This window comes from Bos indicus, chromosome 25, assembly GCF_029378745.1.
Source record: "Bos indicus isolate NIAB-ARS_2022 breed Sahiwal x Tharparkar chromosome 25, NIAB-ARS_B.indTharparkar_mat_pri_1.0, whole genome shotgun sequence".
NCBI classification, from domain to species: domain Eukaryota; kingdom Metazoa; phylum Chordata; class Mammalia; order Artiodactyla; family Bovidae; genus Bos; species Bos indicus.
In genome coordinates, this window is record NC_091784.1 from 28,759,765 (window position 1) to 28,781,360 (window position 21,596).

The 21,596-nt window shown below is 42.0% G+C and overlaps 1 protein-coding gene across 5 annotated transcripts in view; it reads right to left on the reverse strand.

Moving 5' to 3' along the window:
- Positions 1 to 21,531, reverse strand: part of PSPH (phosphoserine phosphatase) — a 30,684-nt gene extending 9,153 nt beyond the window's left edge. Inside the window, exons 1-2 of one of the 5 annotated variants that reach the window (XM_070779972.1) lie at positions 21,339 to 21,454; positions 7,757 to 7,811 (exon numbers count right to left, since the gene is read on the reverse strand). The gene's annotated coding sequence lies outside the window, so the exon portion shown is untranslated. Of the gene's footprint in view, positions 1 to 685; positions 1,754 to 7,756; positions 7,812 to 12,795; positions 13,090 to 21,338 lie in introns of those variants that run through there. The other 4 variants (XM_019987264.2, XM_019987268.2, XM_019987265.2 and 1 more) reach the window with 4 other exon arrangements.
- Positions 21,532 to 21,596: the final 65 nt, after the last annotated feature.

The following is a 21,596-nucleotide window of genomic DNA, read 5'->3' on the forward strand; positions in this document are numbered from 1 at the left end:
GACTACGGAAGCTCTTGCACCTTAGAGCCTGTGCTCCACAACAGGAGAAGCCGCTGCAGTGAGAAGCCCCCGCTCGCCACAATAGAGAAACGCTCAAGCGGTAACGAAGACCCGGCACAGCCACAAATAAATAAAATTACTTTTTAAAAAAGAAAGAAAATCAATGGACTAGAGTCTTGGAAGTGAACTAGATCCTAGAGGTCATCTGGGGCCACTCTCCCATCAAAGAAACTAATACGTCATGTACAAGGTACACGGACCATGCAAATCACATAAACAGTGGCTGACAACTGACTCACAGGAGCCTGGCCAACCCACTTTGTAACTCATTACAAACCAGTGCATTTGGTAGAACCATCCAGTTCAAAGTTAACGTGGGGGAAAAAAAATCTTTCAAGACAGGGGTCAACAAAACACAGCCAGTAGGCCAAATGCAGCCTGCCACCTGTTTTTGTACAGCCTGTGAAGAATGAATTTTACATTTTAAATAGTTGGGAAAAGTAGAAGAGTAGTATTTTGTGACACATGCAAGTCACATAAAATTCAAAATTCAGTGTCTGTAAATAAAATGCTATGGGAACATAGCCACGTTCATCATTTACGTGTCTATAGTGACTTCCCCAAAACAGCAGACAAGCTGAGTAGCTGTGTCAGAGACATGGTCTGGAAAGCCTGAGATACATACTGTCTGGCCCTTTAGAGAGAAATTTTGCTGATCCTTGTTTCGAGCCCTTACAAGAGAGTACTCCAAACAGGAAACATCAATTTCATTGGAGTCCCACTAAAAACAGGCAGAGGAGGGTAAATTAATGAATCCAGTTAGATAACAGAATTTAAAACTGCACTGACATTATCGACCTAAATGTGGATAAGTCTCCACAGAAGAGAAGTATTTTTCAAAAACATGAATACAAAACACATCTGCTACTGGTTATCTACTGGGTTTTCTATAAGAGATGATGGAAAAACCCGATCGACTTTTTGGCCAACACAATACGATCTGTTTTTTACCCACAACATCATGTTCTTGTTCAAGCTGACCACTCAAGTTAGAGGACCAACTTCCCAGGTTCACATATCTGCTCTTGGAGGCTAAGCTTCTTTGCTGGTTGGTTCTCTTAATGTAATAGCCCAGGGTCCGTACTTGGTCTTCTCTACCTATATACACTCCTTGCTAAGTGCTAAGTCACTTCAGTCATGATCAACTCTTCGAGACCCTATGGACTGTAGCCCACCAGGTTCCTCTGTCCCTGGGAATTCCCAGGCAAGAATACTGGAGTGGGTTGCCATTTCCTCCTCCAGGGGATCTTCCCCACCCAGGGATCAAGCCAGAGTTTCCTATGTCACCTGCATTGGCAGGGGGATTCTTTACCACTAGCACCACCTGGTCACCCCTTAGATGAATTAATTTATCCTTGATCATAGCTTTAAATGTCAGTTCTATGACAGTAACTCCCAATACACAGCTGCAGCTCAGTTTTCTCTCCCAAACCCTAAACTCTATATACTTACCTGACTTCCACTCAGATGTTTAGTGAACATCCCAGACATAAATCATAACATCCAAAACAGAACTCCCAGTGTTCCCTCCCCTCCTCAAAACTGCCATTCTTGCAGCCTTCCTTTTCTCTCTTGATGGCAACTCCACTCCTCAGTCACCTTTAACATTTCTCTTTCCCTGAAATCCCACATCCAATCTTTCAGGAAATGCTATTTGTTCTGCCTTTAATACATATATATTTTTTTGGCCGAGCCTCGCAGCATGTAGGATCATAGTTCCCTGCTGCTGCTGCTGCTGCTGCTGCTAAGTCGCTTCAGTCGTGTCCGACTCTGTGCAACCCCTGAGACGGCAGCCCACCAAGCTCCACCATCCCTGGGATTCTCCAGGCAAGAACACTGGAGTGGGTTGCCAGTTCCTTCTCCAATGCATGAAAGTGAAGAGTGAAAGTGAAGTCGCTCAGTCGTGTCTGACTCTTAGCGACCCATGGACTGCAGCCTACCAGGCTCCTCCGTCCATAGGAGTTTCTAGGCAAGAGTAGTGGAGTGGGGTGCCATTGCCTTCTCCAATAGTTCCCTGAAAAGGGATCAAACCCACACCCAGTACAGTGGAAGTGTGAAGTCTTAACCACTGGACCTCCCGGAATGTCCGGTTCTTCCCGTAAGAGCTAACCAAAAAAAACCTAACCAAAGTATGACCACTTCTCACCACATCCACTGCTGTTGTTCCAGCCTGTCACCAATGTTTCTAGCCAAGATTGTACCAACAGCCTCTTAAAATGTCCCCACCCCTACTATCTGCTCTCAACATTACAGCCAGAGAATCATTGTAAGCTATAAGCCAAATCATGTCACAATCTTAGCTCAAAATCCTTCAGTGGCTTTTCATTTTACTAAAAGTAAAAGCCCAACTTCCTATGATTACCAATAAGATCTGCCCCCCAACTCTGGCACCACCACCACCACCAGCATGCCCTCCCAATTACTTCTCTGGCCTCATCTCCTACCCCTCTCACCCTTGTTCACTCTGCTCCAGCCTCACTGGTCTTCTTGCTGCTCTGCAAATACACCAGGAAGGCTCCCCTCTTAGGGTCTTTGCTCTAGCTTCGCCCTTGGTGGGAATGCTCATCATGCGAATACTCTCTTGGCAGTTCCCTCAGAAGCAGTTTGCCCAGATGTCAACCTGACCACGCTGTTTATCACTGTAACCCCCTTCCCTGACCTTACCCCTGACATTGCTGATCTCCCTCATGATGCCCTACTTCTTTTCTTCTGTAACATCTCTCATCTTCTAACACCTGATAACACATGTCTATTATGTGTTGTTTATCTGTTCCCATTAAGATGTAAATTTCACAGGAGTAGGATCTTTATCATCTTTGTTCACTGCTGGATCCTTAGGACTGAGAACGGTACTTGGCACATAGTAAGGCTCAGTAAGGCTTCCCAGATGGCACCAGTGGTAAAGAACTTGCCTGCCAATGCAGGAGACATAACAGACTCAGGTTCAATCCCTGGGTCAGGAAGATCTCCTGGAGGAGGGCATGGCAACCCACTCCAGTATTCTTGCCTGGAGAATCCCCATGGACAGAGGAGCCTGGCAGGCTACAGTCCATAGTGTCACAAAGAGTCGGATATGACTCAAGTGATTTAGCACACGCACAAGGCTCAGTAATGTGTGTAAATGAATAATGCTCAAATGCCATCTTCACTATGAAGTCTTTCCTGATTCCCTGATCTGGAAAAACATCTCTCCCAGAACTTCCAAAGTACTTTATGGAGACCTGCTTTAAGATATGGAATTCATAATATTCCAACTTATCTTATATTGATTTATGTGCATATCACTTTCACTCCGGGATGGCAAGCTCTTTGTACTAAAATACAAAATTTTCCAAAACACCTATCGTTTTGAACCTTTTCTGAGTGGATACTCAATTAATTTCTGAAGGTTGAATGAATAAATAAAATGATACAATTGTGAATTACATACCCACAGCTAACGATTTTTTAAAACTTTTTATCATGGCAAATTTCACATACATATAAAAACAGGAAGTATGAATACATGAACTCCATGTATTTATAATACTGTTTCAATAATCATAGCAAATCTTACTTCATCAACAACCCCACTATAAAAGGTTCTGCACCCCAATTCCAACAAGGGGGTTGGGGTTCCCACACATCCAAGCAGTTCTTGGATACCAGCAGGGTGTTCTACTTTTCGATTCAATTCTGACACTATCTACCCAGAGAGGGCATCAGATTCCACAGGTTAAAGGTTTAGTCCACAAGACTGACCCCACTCCACCCCCGACACACACACTCTCTCTCTCTCTCCGGATGTCGGTCACAAATCCAGATTATCATCACCTGTGCTTCTGACTGACCAGCTATAGAGTAGAGGTTCCAACAACCCCTCCTTGGGTTCAATTAATTCATTAGAGCAACTCACAAAATTTACGAGGTTTATTATTAAAGGATATAACTTAGGAAAAGCAAATGAAAGAAATGTACAGGGCAAAGATATGTGGAAGGGGAGGTGAGCTTCCATGCCCTCTCCAGGCTCGCCGTTCTGCCCAAATCTCCATGTGTTCACCTACCCAGAAGCTCTTAGAACCCCGTCCTTTGTGGGTTTTGAGGAGGCCTCATTACAAAGGCACACTTGACAAAATCATTGGTCACTGGTGCCCGAGCTCAGCCTCTAACCCCTCTCGGGGTCATGTCAGTGGGACCGAAGGTTCCAACCCTCTCATCACATGGTTGGCTCGCATGGCAAACAGCCCTCATCCTTAGGTAGGTCCAAAAGTCACCCATTCACACAAGAGACATCTTTATCTGTCTCATCATGGAAAATTCCAAGGGTTATGGGAGCTCTGTGTCAGAAACAGGACAGGTCCAAATACCTGTTTATTACAAATCATATTCTCACACCCACACAATTCTATCTTTGAGATAAATCTGACTTATCTCAAAGTAAACCATATCATTTCATACAAAAATATTTCAGTGTATACACTTAAAAGGTAAAGGCTCTTTTTAACATAGTCATTTGCATTTATTAACTCTACTGTTGGCACCTGCCTGTATGCAGGTGTGGCCACTGACATTCAAATCAGGTTGATCACAGCACACCTCAGAATGCCCCTGCTTATCCACTTCTCATTATTAGCGTAGAAATCAACATAATGTCTCTGTTACTTGATTCATTTATGCCCTTCATGATTCAAGTCCTCTCCATTTCACCAGGCTTTTCCCCACCACTTTCCTCCCCCCACAAACACTCACATACACATACACACACTTTATGCTCAAGGGATACAGAGGACTTCTTGCTCCTTAAACATGTCATGGTTTTTTAGTTCTCTTTATCTTTGCAAATGCTGTTTATTCTGCCTGAAATCACCTAATTACTCATGTTTAAGGGGCAAATTCCTATTTATCCTTCAAGGTGCAGATTAAATTATTTTCCCTGTACTATCTCCTTCATAATCCCCTCCAAGAATTAATTAATTACCCCCATTCCTCTCCTAGAATGTGAGTTCCTTCAGGGTAGGGACCTTGACTGAATTACTTTTCTGTTCCAGCACAGTAGGTGTTAAATTGAAATGTTTCAGGAATTAGAGCTGAATCTAAGCAGTTAATGAGAACCCAACACAGAATCGAGTACATTACTGTTCTCAATTAAACAATTCCAAATTAGTATGCTATTACCCTAAAATTAAAATCCTTAACCAGAAATGGTGACTACAACAGAGAAACAGAATCAACATCATATATTCCGAAGTTGGAAGGAAGCTCAAAGCCATTATCTGGGGCTAGTCCTGTGCCTTTCTACAGGAACAATATAGATACATCCATTTACCAAATTAACTAATAGAGGTATAAGGAATTAAATGTTTTACCCAAGGTCATACAGCTCCTAAGTGATGGCCAAAGAACTGAAATTTGGATCTCAAATGCACAGAGACAACATAAAAGATGTGGATAAATTAAGTAAAATTAAGTAAAGTTAGACACTGTTAAGAACATAACATGGATCCAGGAAATGTCAAAGACTTCCACCAAGAATTCAGACTGGGACTTCCCTGGCAGTTCAGTGGTTGAGAATCCACCTTGAAGTGCAGGGGACATGGGTTCAATCCCTGGTCAGGGAACTAAAATCCTACAGGCCATGGAGAAACTAAGTCCACGTGCCAGAACTGGAGAATCCATGCGCCACAATGGAAGCTCCCACATGCTGCAACTAAGACCAACACAGTCAAATAAATACAAATATTTTTTTAAAAAAAGAGTTCAGACTATTCTTCAAAGACAGTGAAGCCAGTGCACAGTGCCACTCTGTGCCCAGCACATGATCTGGGAACCACAGAATGGGCACCACCTTCAAGACGCTCTCAGTCTCATTGGATGGCTGGACAAATCATCATTGTTCACATTTGAAAAGCCAGAGCCTTGAGCCTCTTTCCAACCACTGATACCAGCAATAGCTTCAACCAGATCATGAGCCTCAAATACAAAAGGAAACATACATTTACTCTAATGAAGTGAGAACTGATTTCTACAAATCCGGATGAACAGTAGTCCTGACTTGTAACTCAGAACTGCTGACACCTGTAGGTTGCACTGTGGGTCCCAAGACAGGATGTTTGAGACAAACTATTGGAGGACAGAGGGAACAAAAAGTACCCACAAACTGAGAAGGCATCTTGAGAGCGACAAATGAGGCAGGGAGATCCATGTAATCAGGGTCCTTGGAAACAGGGCGTGCACTCCTAAGCCAAGACTGATGAATGGGTAAGTAGTCTTGGGGGTGCTGGAAATATGTCAGGGAGGGTTTTCATCATTGTTTGGGGACTAACAGAGTGTAGAGCTACCTGGCCCTGATGATTATTAAACAGTGTCTATCAACTGTAAAGCCCTTGAAGACACAGAAGTGATTCACTGCACAATACAGTTCTGGGTAGGGTCAGAAGGACAGGAGAAACTGTAAGGACCCAAGATGGTGCTAGTTATGCTAACAGCCATGCACAAACATTACACTGAAGCTACCTGGAAGGCTAATTTTTTTCTCTGTGCCCTCCCTAGAAGACAGAGCTAGATTATATGACCTTAACCTTGCCCCCAGAATGCTTGTGCCAGGGGATATGCCCTCCACTCCTCAGCTTACATGGGTTTCAATCCCCTGCTTAGACTACAGAACAAATTCAGCTTCCGCCAGCACTTCGCAACCCCCACTGTAAAATGCTCTGCCTTCCTGTTCACTTCTGATTCCCTCTTTTTTCATTGTCTCCACCAGGAGTGACTCATGATTCGTACAAATTCAAAATCCTCATAGTTCCAGGGGCAGGAAGGGAAATCTGCTGAGTAAATTCAGTTGCTTCAAAGTGAATTGTGTACATTAGAAAAACTGTTGCTGGAGAATGGACTCTGGAGCCCTCACATCCAGACTAGCAGGGAAGGGGGACAGGACAGGGGTGGAAGAAATCCTGGTGGAAAAGGTCTGTGTTTACATGGCAGTTGCCAAGCCTGGTCCCAACCCCTAGACCACTGCCTTCTGGGGCTCAGGACAGGACTCCTGCCCACCCGACCCCAAGCAGGTCCACCTTGGGGAAGCAGAGGGCCAACTGGTAAAGAAGCCACAGCTGACAACCCCTCGTCACCTACTCCCAGCTCCAAAAGTACAACAGCAAGCTTCCCTTCAAGGCCAACCTTAGGAATTCTGATGTTAGATAAGAGGGAAAAAACGTTCTCATCCCAACAAACTCTCTTCCAGCTTCTCATCTAAGTGTCTCACAAGAGACATCTAAGATCACCTTCAGCAACTTCCGCTTTTGCTGGGATTGACCTCTTACCTTCACCTATGTAAGAACAAATATAAGCTGGTACAGAGGTTGAGGAAGCCAACAGAGCAAAGATTCCTGGACTCAGATGGGCATCATCTAGGGTGGCTTTGGTCCTGGTGGTGAGGCTGTTTGGGGCCCTCCAGGCAGTGAAACAAGGTCGAATGGAGTCTGAGAGGCTTCTGGATCAGAGGAGAGTCAAAGAGCCTTCCTCTAACTAGGACGGGGGTTCCTGCCAATGCATTTATAGTACATTTTATGATTTAAAACAAAACAAAACAGATCTTCTTCAGGGAAACCGAGATTGTATGTGTACCACTTTACAGCAGACAATTCTTTTTATGCAGGTGAAGAGTAAACTGATAAACATATAACATTGACAATGACGACAACAGCAGACAAAAAGGACTCACGCTTCTTCAGTGCTGGATTCCCAGGAGACAATGGTCTTCTCTTCCCACTTCTTTCCTGGGGGGGTGGGGGGGGCGGGGGATAAAGAAACACAGCATAAAGTTCTGACTACAAATTTCTTTAAGAGAGATCTCGTGAGTTCTGCAAGAGTAAGAACCTAGAAAGAACGGGGAAATCAACATCAAGGTCCAGACACAGGAGAAGAAAGAGACCGTCTAGCTTCACTATCCTCCCTCTGTAGGACTGGAACAAAAAAAGGTCGGCTGCAAAGTCTCCTAAGGCTACTTTCTCTGGGAAATACTTCACATCTGCCTCCTTCAAGCTCCACAGAACAGCAAACATGCCCTTTTCTGTGGCTCTAAACCAGAAAAAGCTTCGAATCTGATAGAAAATCACCTACACCTGATTGGCATGGCTCAGAGGCAAGGGAAAGGAGAGAAAAAGGGAAAGAGGATCTTGGGGGAAATCAAAATACAAATACAGAGAAGCCAATGTAGGAACATTACAGACTGTACAAAATGGTCCCTGCTGTCTTCAAAACGAGGAAAGTCAGCAACATTCCAAGAATAGTCAGAGAGGAATCCTGCTGCCTCGTAAGAAGGGAACAAAGTCAACAACTTCCAATTATTATCCTCATCATTTAAACTGTAAAAAGAAGTGGACGAAGGTGCTAAATCTCAGAAGAAACAAAGAAACAAAAAGAAGCAGTTAAGAACAGGCAGCAAGAAAGAGCAAAGTAGGGCTTGACAAAGGACAGACGACAGAATGGAAAGAAATCTTCTGGGAGGTTCAAATACAGTCCTCACTGCACTCAGAAAGGGTTTGGTGTACCCTTTCTCTCACCAGAGTCATAGAGGATAATACTCCCGAGAAGGAGGAAGAGAACAAGCTGTACTCAAAGCCTCATACCTGAGCACGCAAGCCTAGCATGTCTTCCCCACGCTGCCAAGCTTCTGCAGGTGTTCTGAATCCCGCTTCCCTGCAGGCCCGGAGAGGGGCATCCTATTGGCCCTCCCCGGAAGCTGCTCCTTTTAAAAGACAACCCACTGCCCAGAATGGCAGCACAAGAATGGTACTATTTCCAATTTTCTTCTTTTTTATTTGTTTCTTTTCAAGCGTGAATTATTTTTTTATGTGTGTATATATTTTATTTTATTTTGGCTCTGCTGGGTTTTTCTTGCTGTGCCTGGACTTTCTCTAGTTGCAGCCATTGGGAGCTACTCTTTGTTCAGGTGCTCAGGCTTCTCACTGAGGTGGCTTCTCTTGTTGCAGAGCGCAGACTCTAGGCGTACAGGCTTCAGTAGTTGAGGCTCACGGGCTCCAGAGCCCGGGCTCAGTAGTTGTGGCACATTGGTATTTGCCTGGAGGCATGTGGGATCTTCCCGACCCAGGATTGAACCTGTGTCCCCTATATTGGCAGGAGGATTCTTTACCACTGAACCACCAAAGAAGGCCCTAACTTGCTTCTTTAATATAGTTTATTATTTCTCCTTTGATCCATTTACATCTAAAGCAGAAATTCTTTTAATTATAAAGGCAGGCTCTTTTTCTCTTCTAATTTAGAATTTGTACATTGCTACTTACCTTTTTTTTTTTCAACTGGGCATGTATTAAATCATGTGAAAACTTAAAATGTTCTATTTTGTTTCACCAATATGAAAATGACAAGACTCTGATAGTCATTATACTGAAATCCTACCTGGTAGTTTTAATTATATATAGAAATACTGAAATATACATCCTTCCCTAACCTGTAGTCCAATGACAAATTATGTAATAATACTAATAAAACTTGTAGTCCAATGCCAAAAATCAACTCCAAATGAATCAAGACCTAAACAAAAAAGCTAAAACTATAAGACTTCTAAAATGTAGGAGGAAAATTGCACTGCTGTGGCAGGCAGCCTCTAAAACAGCCCCTAGAGGGAATTCCCTGGAGGTCCAGTGGTTAGGACTCTGTGCTTCTAGTACAGAGGTCTTGGATTTGACCCCTGGTTGGGGAACTAAGATTCCGCAAGCCACACAACTTGGCCAAAAAAACAAAACAAACAAACAACACCTAATGAACCAACTTCCTGCTATTCCAACCCATCTCTAACCCCCTGCCCTTGAGAGTGAGCTGGGTTTAGTGACTCTCTTCCAGTGAACAGAATGAGGCAGAGGTGATAGGGTATCACTTGCAAAATTAGACTGACACAAATGAGTGTGTATAACTGTGAGATCTGAACAAGCTCTATGGATTGTGCCAGAGTCAGTTCCTTGAGATGTTGCCCTCAGGGGAAGGGACATGAAAGAAGGAGAAGTCCATGAGATTTCCCTGTATATTTCTTTGCAGCCCTCTGTGAATCCATAATTATTTCTAATCACACAAAAAAAGTGCGTTTTTTAAAGTGAGTTTATCTAGGGAGATTCCCTGGTGGTCCAGTGGTTAGGGCTCAGTGCTCTCACTGCCAGGGCCTGGGTTCAATTTCTGGTCAAGGAACTAAGACCCTGCAAGCCAGGCAGCATGGCCAAAATATAAAGAGTGTGTGCGCCTGTTGTCACTTTAAAAAAAGAATGTGGCTTCCATTCTTGCCCCACCCCCACTCCTTGCTCTACAGGAAGGCAGCTGCCATGTTGGTAGCTGCCCTAAGAGAGATGCATTTGGCAGAACTGAAAGCAAACAGCCAGGGAGAAACTGAAGACCTCAGTCCAACAACCCTCAAGGAACTGAATCCTGTCAACAGCCAGATGAGCGCACTAGGAAGCAGATCTTCCTCCACTGAAGTGTTCAGATAAGTTGACCTTGGCCAACTGCAACCCCTTAGTGAAGTCGCTCAGTTGTGTCTAACTCTTTGCGATCCCATGGACTGTAGTCTATCAGGCTTCTCTGTCCATGGGATTTTCCAGGCAAGAGTACTGGAATGGCGTGCCATTTACTTCTCCAAGAGATCTTCCTGACCCAGGGATCAAACCCAGCTCTCCTGCATTGCAGGCAGACCCTTTACCCTCTGAGCCACCAGGGAACACCTTAAGAGACCCTATTAAGAACCACTCAGGTAAGCTGTTCCCAAACTTCTGATCCACAGAAACTGTAAGAAAATAAATGTTTGTCTTTTAAAACTGCCTAATTTGGGGATTATTTGTTATGCAGGGATAGCTACCTAATAGAACAACCATAATTGGTAAAAATTTTCTTAAATAAAACCCACATAGCATGAATAATAAAAGGAAAAAATGATAGATTGGACTTCATCAAAATTAAAAACTGCTTTTCAAAAGACACCATTAAGGAACGGGAAAAAAAAGGTAAGTCACAGAATGGGAGAAAATATTCACAATCCACATATTTGAGGGGACTTTTATCTAGGATAAAGAACTTTTACAACTCAATTAAACACACAACCCATTAAAATATGAGCAAAAAGAGATCCTAAAAGGCATTTCAAAAAAGATGTGCAAATAAGCTCAAAAGAATAACTTTAAAAAGATCGACAATATCATGTATTGGTGAGGACACGGAACAACTGGAACTCTCATACAATGCAACATTGTACAACCACTTTGGAAAAGAGTTTGGCAGTTCCTTACAAAATTAAACATTTACTTACCGTTAGAGTCAGTCATCAATTCCAAACCTGGAGGTGTATTTGAGAGAAATGAAAACACATTCAAAGCAGCTTTATTCATGATAGCCCAAAACTAGAATAAACATCACTGATAGATAAAGGGATAAACAGAACACTACTCGGCAATAAAAAAGGAATAAATTACCAATGCATACTATAACATGAATAGCTCAATTGGTAAAAAATCTGCCTGCAATGCAGGAGACCCGGGTTTGATCCCTTGGTCAGGAAGATCCCCTAGAGGAGGAAATGGCAACCCACCCCAGTATTCTTGCCTGGAGAATTCCATGGACAGAGGAGCCTGGCAGACCACAGTCCATGGGTTCACAAGAGTCAGACACGACTTAGTTACTAAACCAACCACCATCATAACATGAATAAATATTTAAAAAAATATTATACTGACCAGAAGAAGCCAGACACAAAAGAGTATGATTCTGTTTATATGAAACCCTAGAAAATACCAACAAATGCTATAATAACAAAAATCATTATAGAGACCCTAGGAAACTTTTAGGGGAGATGGAAGTATTCTATTGTGATAGTGAATATAAGTGTGTACAACATTGTCAAAATTCATCAAAACGTACACTTAAAATGTGTGCATATTGTTGCATTAGATTATACATCAATAAAATGTAAGCTTAAAAATAAGTTATAAGGGGTACTTCCCTGGTGGCTCAGTGGTTAAGACTCTTTGCTTCAAAAGCAGGTGGTTTGAGTTTGATCCCTGGTCAGGGAAAAACTAAGATTTCTCATGCCGAATTTCCCGGCCAAAAAAGAAAAGTTATTAGACATGCATCAGATAATCTGAAAACTTAAAACATCCTGAGTACTTTGTTTTCCAATATGAAAGCCACAGGACTAGGATCATTACACTGAAAACACATCGGGCAGTGGAGATAACATATACAAATGCTGGACTTCATTTTTCTTCCCTGATCCTCATTCCAATTCGGTAGTCAAATATTTCAAGAGTAAACACCATGTGCAGGTCACATATAAGGAAAACTTAGAACGTTAAGTTTGATGAATGGAAGCATTATTTATTTAATTCCCGGCTTGAAGTAGTATAACAATGTATCTGGTAAGTACATATTTAAAATTCGAATTCTGATGAAAAAGAAGTTGATGAAGTCAGACACTGCAACTCTAAATTCTGGAACTTTTCCTACTCTTGTACTGATGACTCCCCTATGCGGGATTGCATCATTCATTCATGCTGTTTGGTAACAGGCAGCAGTAGGATAAAACAAGTGAAAACCATCAAAAGTAAACGGATGAAAAGAAAGCCTTGAAATCCCATGACATAATTTACCTATCCCGATGAAGAGAAAGAAATGCAGAATCATAAAGGCCCCGGGTACAGGACAGGCGGGCCGCTCAATCAGAAAGTTGGGCACACGGCGAGAGAAACACTTGCCCAGACTTACCCCGGCGCTGCTGCTCCTTCCTGGGCCGCTGCCACCGCCTTCAGGTCTCCCGCGGCTGTTAAGTTCCGACTGCAAGGGGCCGAGGGTTGGCTCCGACGTTCAGTCGTGGAGCTTGAGGGAGGTGACCGGTGCAAAGCCCCAGGGACTTTATCAATCACCAGATCCGCTGACAAGTGCGGTGGCTTTTTGCGGGATTTGCATCTGTTTTATACTCAACTGGAGCCTGCAAGACCTCCTCTCTGCAGAGCCGGGCTGGGAAGAAGCCCTTGGCCCCGCCCCCGAGGGAGGGACTCCCTGAGCCCGCCCCCTCATCCCGCCGGGGGCTCGGCGCCGGCGGACCTCGACTTGCATTTGGCGGTGGACGCTTTCCTGCGAAGCCGCGAGCCACTCCACCTCCACTTTGCAGAGGAGGAATGGCACAGCTCCGGTCCTTTCCCAGCGCTCCCCACCGTCACCACCCACTTGGGATAAGAGTCGGTGAGAGAAGAGAGGGACCTCTGTACTGATTTTGCAATTAAAGAAAGCCCCTTAGGGGCTTTTTTTTTTAATCCACACTTGGCTTATGCTCTTGTAGGAATTTAAGTCCCAAGAGAACTGCAAAAACTGCTTACATTCGCAGCTAAAATGCAGAAACCTATGAGTGACAAAATGAGTCTTTGCACCCCCAGCTTTTTGAGGGAGTCCTCTTACTTTCTTCTTGGTATCACTTGCCCACTAGTTTTATGTTGACTACTGTAAATAAGGAGTCATTGCCCACAAACGTTTACCTTTGGGCAGAGCTGTCTGGAGCTAGGCAGTGAGGTCCTACCCTAAAACAACGGAAACCTCGGACACTGACAGTTCACGTCCGCAGGCTCCCTCCAAACTGGTGATTCACACAGAGGGGATGCTGGAGCGAGGCTGGGACACAGCATCCCTGCCTCAAAAAACACAGTTCTATCCAGAAACAAGAGTCCTGATGCTCCGAGGTTACATGTGACTTTGAAGTTCAATATTCTCACATTTCATCAGTAAGAAAATGTTTGCAGGTTTGGGGCACAACCCATTTTTTCCCAGATCTGCCAGGGATGGTTTTGATGAAGGACAAGAAGGAGGAATTTTGATGATTTGAAATATGAGGTAAAAGATTATATAATTAATAGGGGAGGACAAAATAAGGGGGTCTAAAAAATAATCTTGTCAAGAACCTGTTTATAGTCTATGGTAAGTAATTTAGAAATACAGGGGAATAGAAGAAACAAGGTAATAAACACCAAATACTTGTATATAAGTATTAAAACGGTAATTGAGAGTTTATTTCAAGAGGAAAAGAAACAGTAGAAGAGTCCATTTTTGCTATTATTCATATTTCATAGATGCTTAATGCTAAATAGATTTCAGGTAAAATATACCAAATAAAATCTGTCAACTACTTATGATGCCCGTACCCACCTCACATTCACACCTGTATTAACACTTGTGGATGTGAGGTGGCAGTGTTGTACACTGCACACTGTTTAGCTAGAACACATACTGGAAAAAAAAATTGTCCAGGGAATTTCTTGGTCATTCAGTGGTTAGGACTCTCACTGCCAGGAGGCTCTCACTGCCAGGAGCCCAGGTTCAATCTCTGGTTGTGGAACTAAGATCTCCAGCCATGCAACACGGCAAAAAAAAAAAGTTTTCCAGAGGAGGTTAATGAGTAGTCACAGATACATGGAACAATCAGACACGGGATAACTATATAAACAGATTTTAATATGCTTCATTGTTGTTCTTCTGGAGTAATGGTAAATAGCATACCTGAACCAAATATAAACATATTGTAAGTCTAATAAAAACATCAGCAAATTTTTTTGCAAACTTGTAACTGGTTATTAAAAAGTTAATATTGAGTTTAATTTAAAACATCAGCAAATTTTTTTGCAAACTTGTAACTGGTTATTAAAAAGTTAATATTGAGTTTAATATTGAGGTTATTAATACAAGTAATACTAGTATTCCTGAAAGGTTTTCTATAGATCATATTTCTATAAGCTAACAAATTTTCTAATGATTAACTATTTTAGAATCAAGTGCTATTTTTATAAAGTAATTCAGTGCTAAGAAAATAGCCTTCTAAAATATAGTACACTGGACAGTCACTCTAGGAAACAATATAGTATTATTTAGCAACACTTAACCTGTGCATTTTCTATGACCCAGCAATTCCATCTCAAGAATGCACTCAGGGACTTCACTGGTGGTCCAGTGGTTAAGAATCCACCTTCCAATGCAGGGGATGTGGATTTGATCCCATCTGGGAACTAAGATCCCACATGCGGTGTGGGGCAACTAAGCCTACTCACCACAATGAGAGAAACCCCAAGCACTGTAAGGAAGACCCAGTGCAGCCAAAATTAAATAAAAAAAAAAGAATGTACTCAGAAGAAAGTCATACATGAGTGTCAAGAGTCACATATGAGAATGTGTGATAGTCAAGTAAGTCACACCCTGGAAATATATCCATGATATGTCATGAATAAAGCAGGTTGCAGAACATTATATACACCGATTCCAAGTTTTGAAAAAGAACTCTGTGTATGTCTATAAACATGTGCAGTACATGATTATATGAGTCTCTATATAGTTGTTAACTCTGGGGAGTAAAAAGAATGAAGAATTTACCTCGCTATGTTATTTGGCTTCACAGATATAGAAAACAGACTTGTGGTTGCCAAAACCGGGGTGGGGGTTGGGGGTAAGAAAGATTGGGAATTTGGGATTAGCAGATGCAAACTATCATATATAAGATGGATAAACAACAAGGTCCTCCTGTATAGTATAGGGAACTATATTCCATATCCTGTGATAAACCATAGTGGAAAAAAATGAGAAAATACATATATATATGTATGTATGTATAACTAAGGGTTTCCCTGCTCAGATGGTAAAGAATCTGCCTGCAATGTGGGAGACCTGGGTTCAATCCCTGGGTTGGGAATATCCTCTGGAAGAGGGCATGGCAACCCACTCATGTTCTTGCCTGGAGAATCCCCATGGACAGAGGAGCCTGGCGGGCTGTTACCACAGGGTCATAAAGAGTTGGACATGACTCAGCGAGTAAGCACATGTATAACTAAATCAACACAACATTGTAAATCAACTATACTTTAATAAAATTTAAATATATATATATTTTATATATATTTATAAATATATAAAGAAGACCTAACTTTAGAAGACCTAACTTCTCTTAGGTCTGCACTTACTTTGCAGGTAGCACAGGTTTGATCCCTGGTCAGGGAATTAAGATTCCATATGCTGCACAGCATGGCCAAAAAAAAATAAAGAAAATTCATTCTTAAATTTCTGCTCCTTTGACAGTTTTATCCATATTAGTCAAGATTGTCCATAGAAACAAGACCAACAGGATGTGTAGCTATCTATCTATCTATACACACACATACACACAACGAGAGAGACTTCCACCAACTGAGCAAGTGTGCCCAGAGCCTGTGCCCTGCAGAGAAGCCCATGCACGGCAATGAAAAATAGCCCCCACTCTCTGAAACTAGAGAAAGCCCTCACACAGCTACAAAGACCCAGTGCAACCAAAAAGAAATAAACAAAATTATTTTTCTTAAATGAGAGACAGGGAGATTGATTTACTTTTTTATTTTTTTGGCATGTCTTATGGCAAACGGGATCTTAGTTTAGTTCCCCAACTAGGGAATGAACCCATGCCCCCTGCAGTGGAAGTATAGAGTCTTAACCACTGGACCACCAGGGAAGTCCAAGATTGATTTCCTTTAAGGAATTGGGTCACATGACCGTAGCAGTTTGGTAAACTCAAAATCTGCAAGGTAGGCTGCCAGACGGGAGGCACAGGGGAGACAGAGTCCAAAGTCTGTCTGCTGGCAGAATCCGGTCTTGCTAGGGGGAGGTAAGTCTTTGATTAATTAAGGCCTTCAGCTGAGGAGGCCCACTCATTATGTAGGATACTCTTCACAACAGAGTGTATTTAATCCACCAACAGAGTATATTTAATTCACCAATTTATTAATAAATGTTAATCTCATCTTAAAAAAAACACCTTCACAGAAATGTCCAGAAACATGTTTGACCTAATATGTGGGCACCATGGCCCAGTCACACTGACACATAAAATTAACCATCACAGTCATCTCTAAGTGATGAGATTATGAATTTAAATTTGCTTTTGGTACTTTGTCTATGATTATGTATTATTGTTTTTTTATGTGTATTATTTGTATAATAAGAAAATCAAATACATTTTTTTTAATAGTTAGGAAAAAGATTTGCTTTAGGAAGTCTTCTCTAATAGCATGGAACTGAGCTCACATATACCATTATAGGTTTTTAGTACATTGTGTACCTTATGTGTGCTGGTGTATGTTTGTCTCTATCAGATCAGATCAGTCGCTCAGTCGTGTCCGACTCTGCGACCCCATGAATCGAAGCACGCCAGGCCTCCCTGTCCATCACCAACTCCCGGAGTTCACTCAGACTCACGTCCATCGAGTCAGTGATGCCATCCAGCCATCTCATCCTCTGGCGTCCCCTTCTCCTCCTGCCCCCAATCCCTCCCAGCATCAGAGTCTTTTCCAATGAGTCAACTCTTCGCATGAGGTGGCCAAAGTACTAGAGTTTCAGCTTTAGCATCATTCCTTCCAAATAACACCCAGGACTGATCTCCTTGCAGTCCAAGGGACTCTCAAGAGTCTTCTCCAACTATATTGGGAAAGAAATCTTTGGAGGGGCCTTCTCTTTTCATGTGTCTATTTACTCCAAGCACAGTACTCTGCCACAAAGTAGACACTCAAAGAATGAATGGCCAACATAGGAAAAACATTACCCAAAATCAGTATGATTACCCCACCTCCTCATACAAAACCTGCCCCTATTCTGGAATTTCCTTCAACTCTTCAGACTCCTAGTCTATAAATGTTAACTATGTAGCATATATTTTGAAATTCTATTTTGTCAGAAATGCCTCTAACCCCTTGGCCTTTCACTATCTCCACTTCTATTGCATTAATTTGAATATTCTACCTATTAAACATATGTTTTACTTAAAAATACATGCTTTGAAAGCAACCTATGATCCCCAAAAAAGAGATGTTTAAAAACTGGATTAATTCTATCATTCATTTAAAAAGAAAAACAAACATACAAAATAGCCAGAAAATTTCTGAAAAAAGATTGATGAAGAGGATCTGGCCCTACCAAATTTTAAAACATATTGTAAAACTATAGTAAATGAAACAATATGGTATGTATACTTACAACAGTACACAAGTGAATACAGTCCAAAGTAGATCCAGAGACACCTGGGAATGTAGCAATGCTAATAATTACCTTACACAGTAATGGTAGAAAACATTATTCTTGAAAAAAAAAATTGGATTGTGTGAATTTTTTCCCAAACATCAATAACTAATTCTCCAGTTCTCAGACACCAACTGCCATCCAGAAACTCAATTCAATTCTGACACTATCTAGAGTTAGTGCAAACCCCACAGTTAAGGGCTCAGTCTCACAAGACTGTCTCCACTTCACACTCTAGTTACAAGTCCAAGGTCTCTAAGCTACCCACACTTCTGTCCAACTTGGCTACAAATTTGGGGGTTTCCATAATCCCTTCCATAGGGAAAACTGAAAAATGTTAAGACTGACGCAGTACTCAGGAAATCGCTTGACTCAGTAGTTTATTATAAAGGATACAACTCAGGCACACCCAAAGGGAAGCGATGCTCAGGACCAGGTGTGAGGGGAGTGACACAGAGATTCCACGCCCTCTGGATATACCATGCTACCAGGACATCAATGTGTCCATTCACAGATTGTTTAAGCATTTTTATAACCCACCTCCACCCCATCCATTCTCTGGAGGTTGGGGGTAGCGGGCTGAGATTTCCCATCCTCTAATCCCGTTTGTTCTCTCTAGTGACCAGTTCCTATCTGAGGTTATCTAGGCTCCCTACTTTGACTCATTAGCAAAGACTCAGGTGTATTCTAAAGGGGACTGTAGTAGGTAACAAAAGACACCCCTATCACTCAGAAAACCATGGTTTTAGTTAGGTTCTAGGAATCAGGGACAAAGACAACATATATTTTTTATTCTATCACAAATTCTTATCTCATTCCTTATTAAATTCTAAGTGAATCAAACTTTAAAATGAAACAGAAAATCTTGAAAATACAAAAGAAAACATGGGAAATTTTTAAAAATATTTAAGTGTGTAAGGCCTACTTTACACAGCATAGCACAAAATTCAAACACACATTAAAAAAAGGAAACATCTGACTATATGAAAAAAGTTAATGTTTAATTGGAAAAAAGGCATAAATACAAAATACAAATAACACTAGGACAAATTCATTGCAACATAGAAAACATAAAGAGCTCCTGTGAATATTTAGAAACTAAATACAAAAACAGAAGACATGACTAGACAGTTCACAGAAAAATACAAATGGCTCCTACATATAAGATACACTCAACATCACTCTAAACAAACGAAACTTTAAGATATCATTTTTCACCTATAAAATTAGCAGAAACAAAATGTTAAACATTTTGAGGACATCCTTTCCTTTATATATGTATTTATTAAATCATATATACATATATAGGTAAATGATTTAATAAAAATGTTCATTAGCTCAATATGATTTGATAAAAATAAAAATGGACATAACTTTGTACATTTCATATTTTCCTGTAAATATTTCTGCCTCCCCCTTTTATGGACACATAAAGTGTGGGTACTGCAAAAATGAAAATATTCTGAATGTTTTTAATATAGTCCATGTTAATATTTTGATGGCCTCTGCCCTTTGAGCTGATTCCTGGGGAATGGTTATAAAAAATGAGAACACATTACACATGCTATTTAAACCATGCTTTTCTCCCTTATTTGTGTCATTAAATATGCTTTCCTCATCCTCTGCACACAGTTTTCAACACCTTTCTGACTGCCCTATCCTCAGTCTTCTCCCTTAGTTCATCCTCCATTCCACCAATGTCTTCATCACTAGTTCTTTGGTTTCTCACTGCCAGCAGGCATATGCGCAAACGTCTTAACACACAAACCAGGCCCTGGCAGTCAGGACAGGCTACTTCCCTGAATTTGTCTCTTGCAACCTTTTCCCCTCCATTCTATGCATACATCTTTGGTTGGGCTTGACAGGCCCTCCCACTGTCTTCCTGTCTGACATCACTCTCCTAGGCTCTCTTCTCCTGTGAAGTATTTACTTATTGTTCAAAACTCACCTCCTTCAAGGACTTCCCTGGCAGTGCTTAAGACTCCAGGCCCCCAATGTAGGAAGCCAGGGTTCGATCCCTGGTAGGGGAACTAAGATCCCACATGTCATGCAGTGTGGCCAAAACAAAAAACCTCACCTCCTCCAAAAAGCCTTCCCTGATGCTCAGAGTTAATACCTTCATGCTCACAGCACTTCATTCATCCCTTAATTATAACATCGGAATCTTTACTGTTCATTGCCATTGTCTACAAGTTTATCTCCCTAACTAGGCTTATGTGCTTCTTGTGGATTAAGGATCTTCAGGACTAATCATGTATCTCCTACTGTGTAACTCATACACATGCTTTTGTGATTCTCAAATATAAAAAGCCACTGAAAAGCATTACATACCAGGATATTTACTGCAGCCTTAGAACAAGATTGGGAACAACCTAAAAGCCAACCAGTAGGTGACTGGCTAGTCAGGTCATTCTTATAAAGATTATGATGCAGCTGTTTAAACGTAAGAATGAGGAACCCCTTATTTTTATATTTTTTATGTTACCATCTTCAGGATACTTTAAGTGTGACACACCCAACAGTGTGTATTATAATTTGCCATTTTGTGGGGGTGGGGATTTTTAAAAATATTTATATACATATTTATTTAGAAATCCAGACAGCATCTGGGAAATTCAGAGTATCTAAAGGTATATATATACATCAGGAGAAAATTGAAGTAGAGGAGGGAGAAATACTTTTCATCATACACCCTTTGTCACCTTCTACATTCTGAACAATTGTAGCTATGACCTATAAAAATAAAAAATAAAAATAAAAAATAAAAATATCAGAGAATACCTGGTATCTAGGTGGGAGGCGGGAACTGGATACTAGAAACAACTGTGGACATCTTTCAGAATAAGGGAGTCCTCTCACAGGCTGGACACCACTGCTTGGCCAACTTTGAGTTTTCAAACCTGCCTTGAGAGCCTGAGGTCTCAGCACTGTGTCGTAAGCCCGAAGGGTGAACCGACTCTTGCTTCTCAACTGTCATCGCCCCAATCAGGTAGCTTTCTAAAGGCTTCTAGCACTTTCCACCTTGCCTTATATCTCTTCTTCCCTAGGCCTAAAACACCTAGGATACTAGGCAAAGGTCCTTTTCAGGTCCACTTTGTAACCGCCAAAGCACCTAGAACACCGTCCAGCACACTGTACATAGTCCAGAAAACTCTGGTCACCGGGATAAACTCAAAAAGGGAGGAAAAAAGTAAACGGCGCGAGTGCGGAATGGAGGAGGCCCACCCTACAACCTAAGGCCGGGGAACTCCGCGAAAAAGCAGCCGCCTCTCCAGTCACGCGCCGACAAGTTCGCTCCGCCTACGTCCTCAGGTCCGGGGTCCGCAAAGCCGGAAACCAACCACCTGCGACACTGGAGCCCTGGGAGCCCTGGGAGCCCCGGTTGCCGGTCGCAGGGATACAAGCTCCGCCCGAACACAATGGCGCCGCGGCCGACGCGAGGAGCGGGGCTACGTTCGGCCGCGACCCAATGAGCGGCGCCGGCCGGCCCG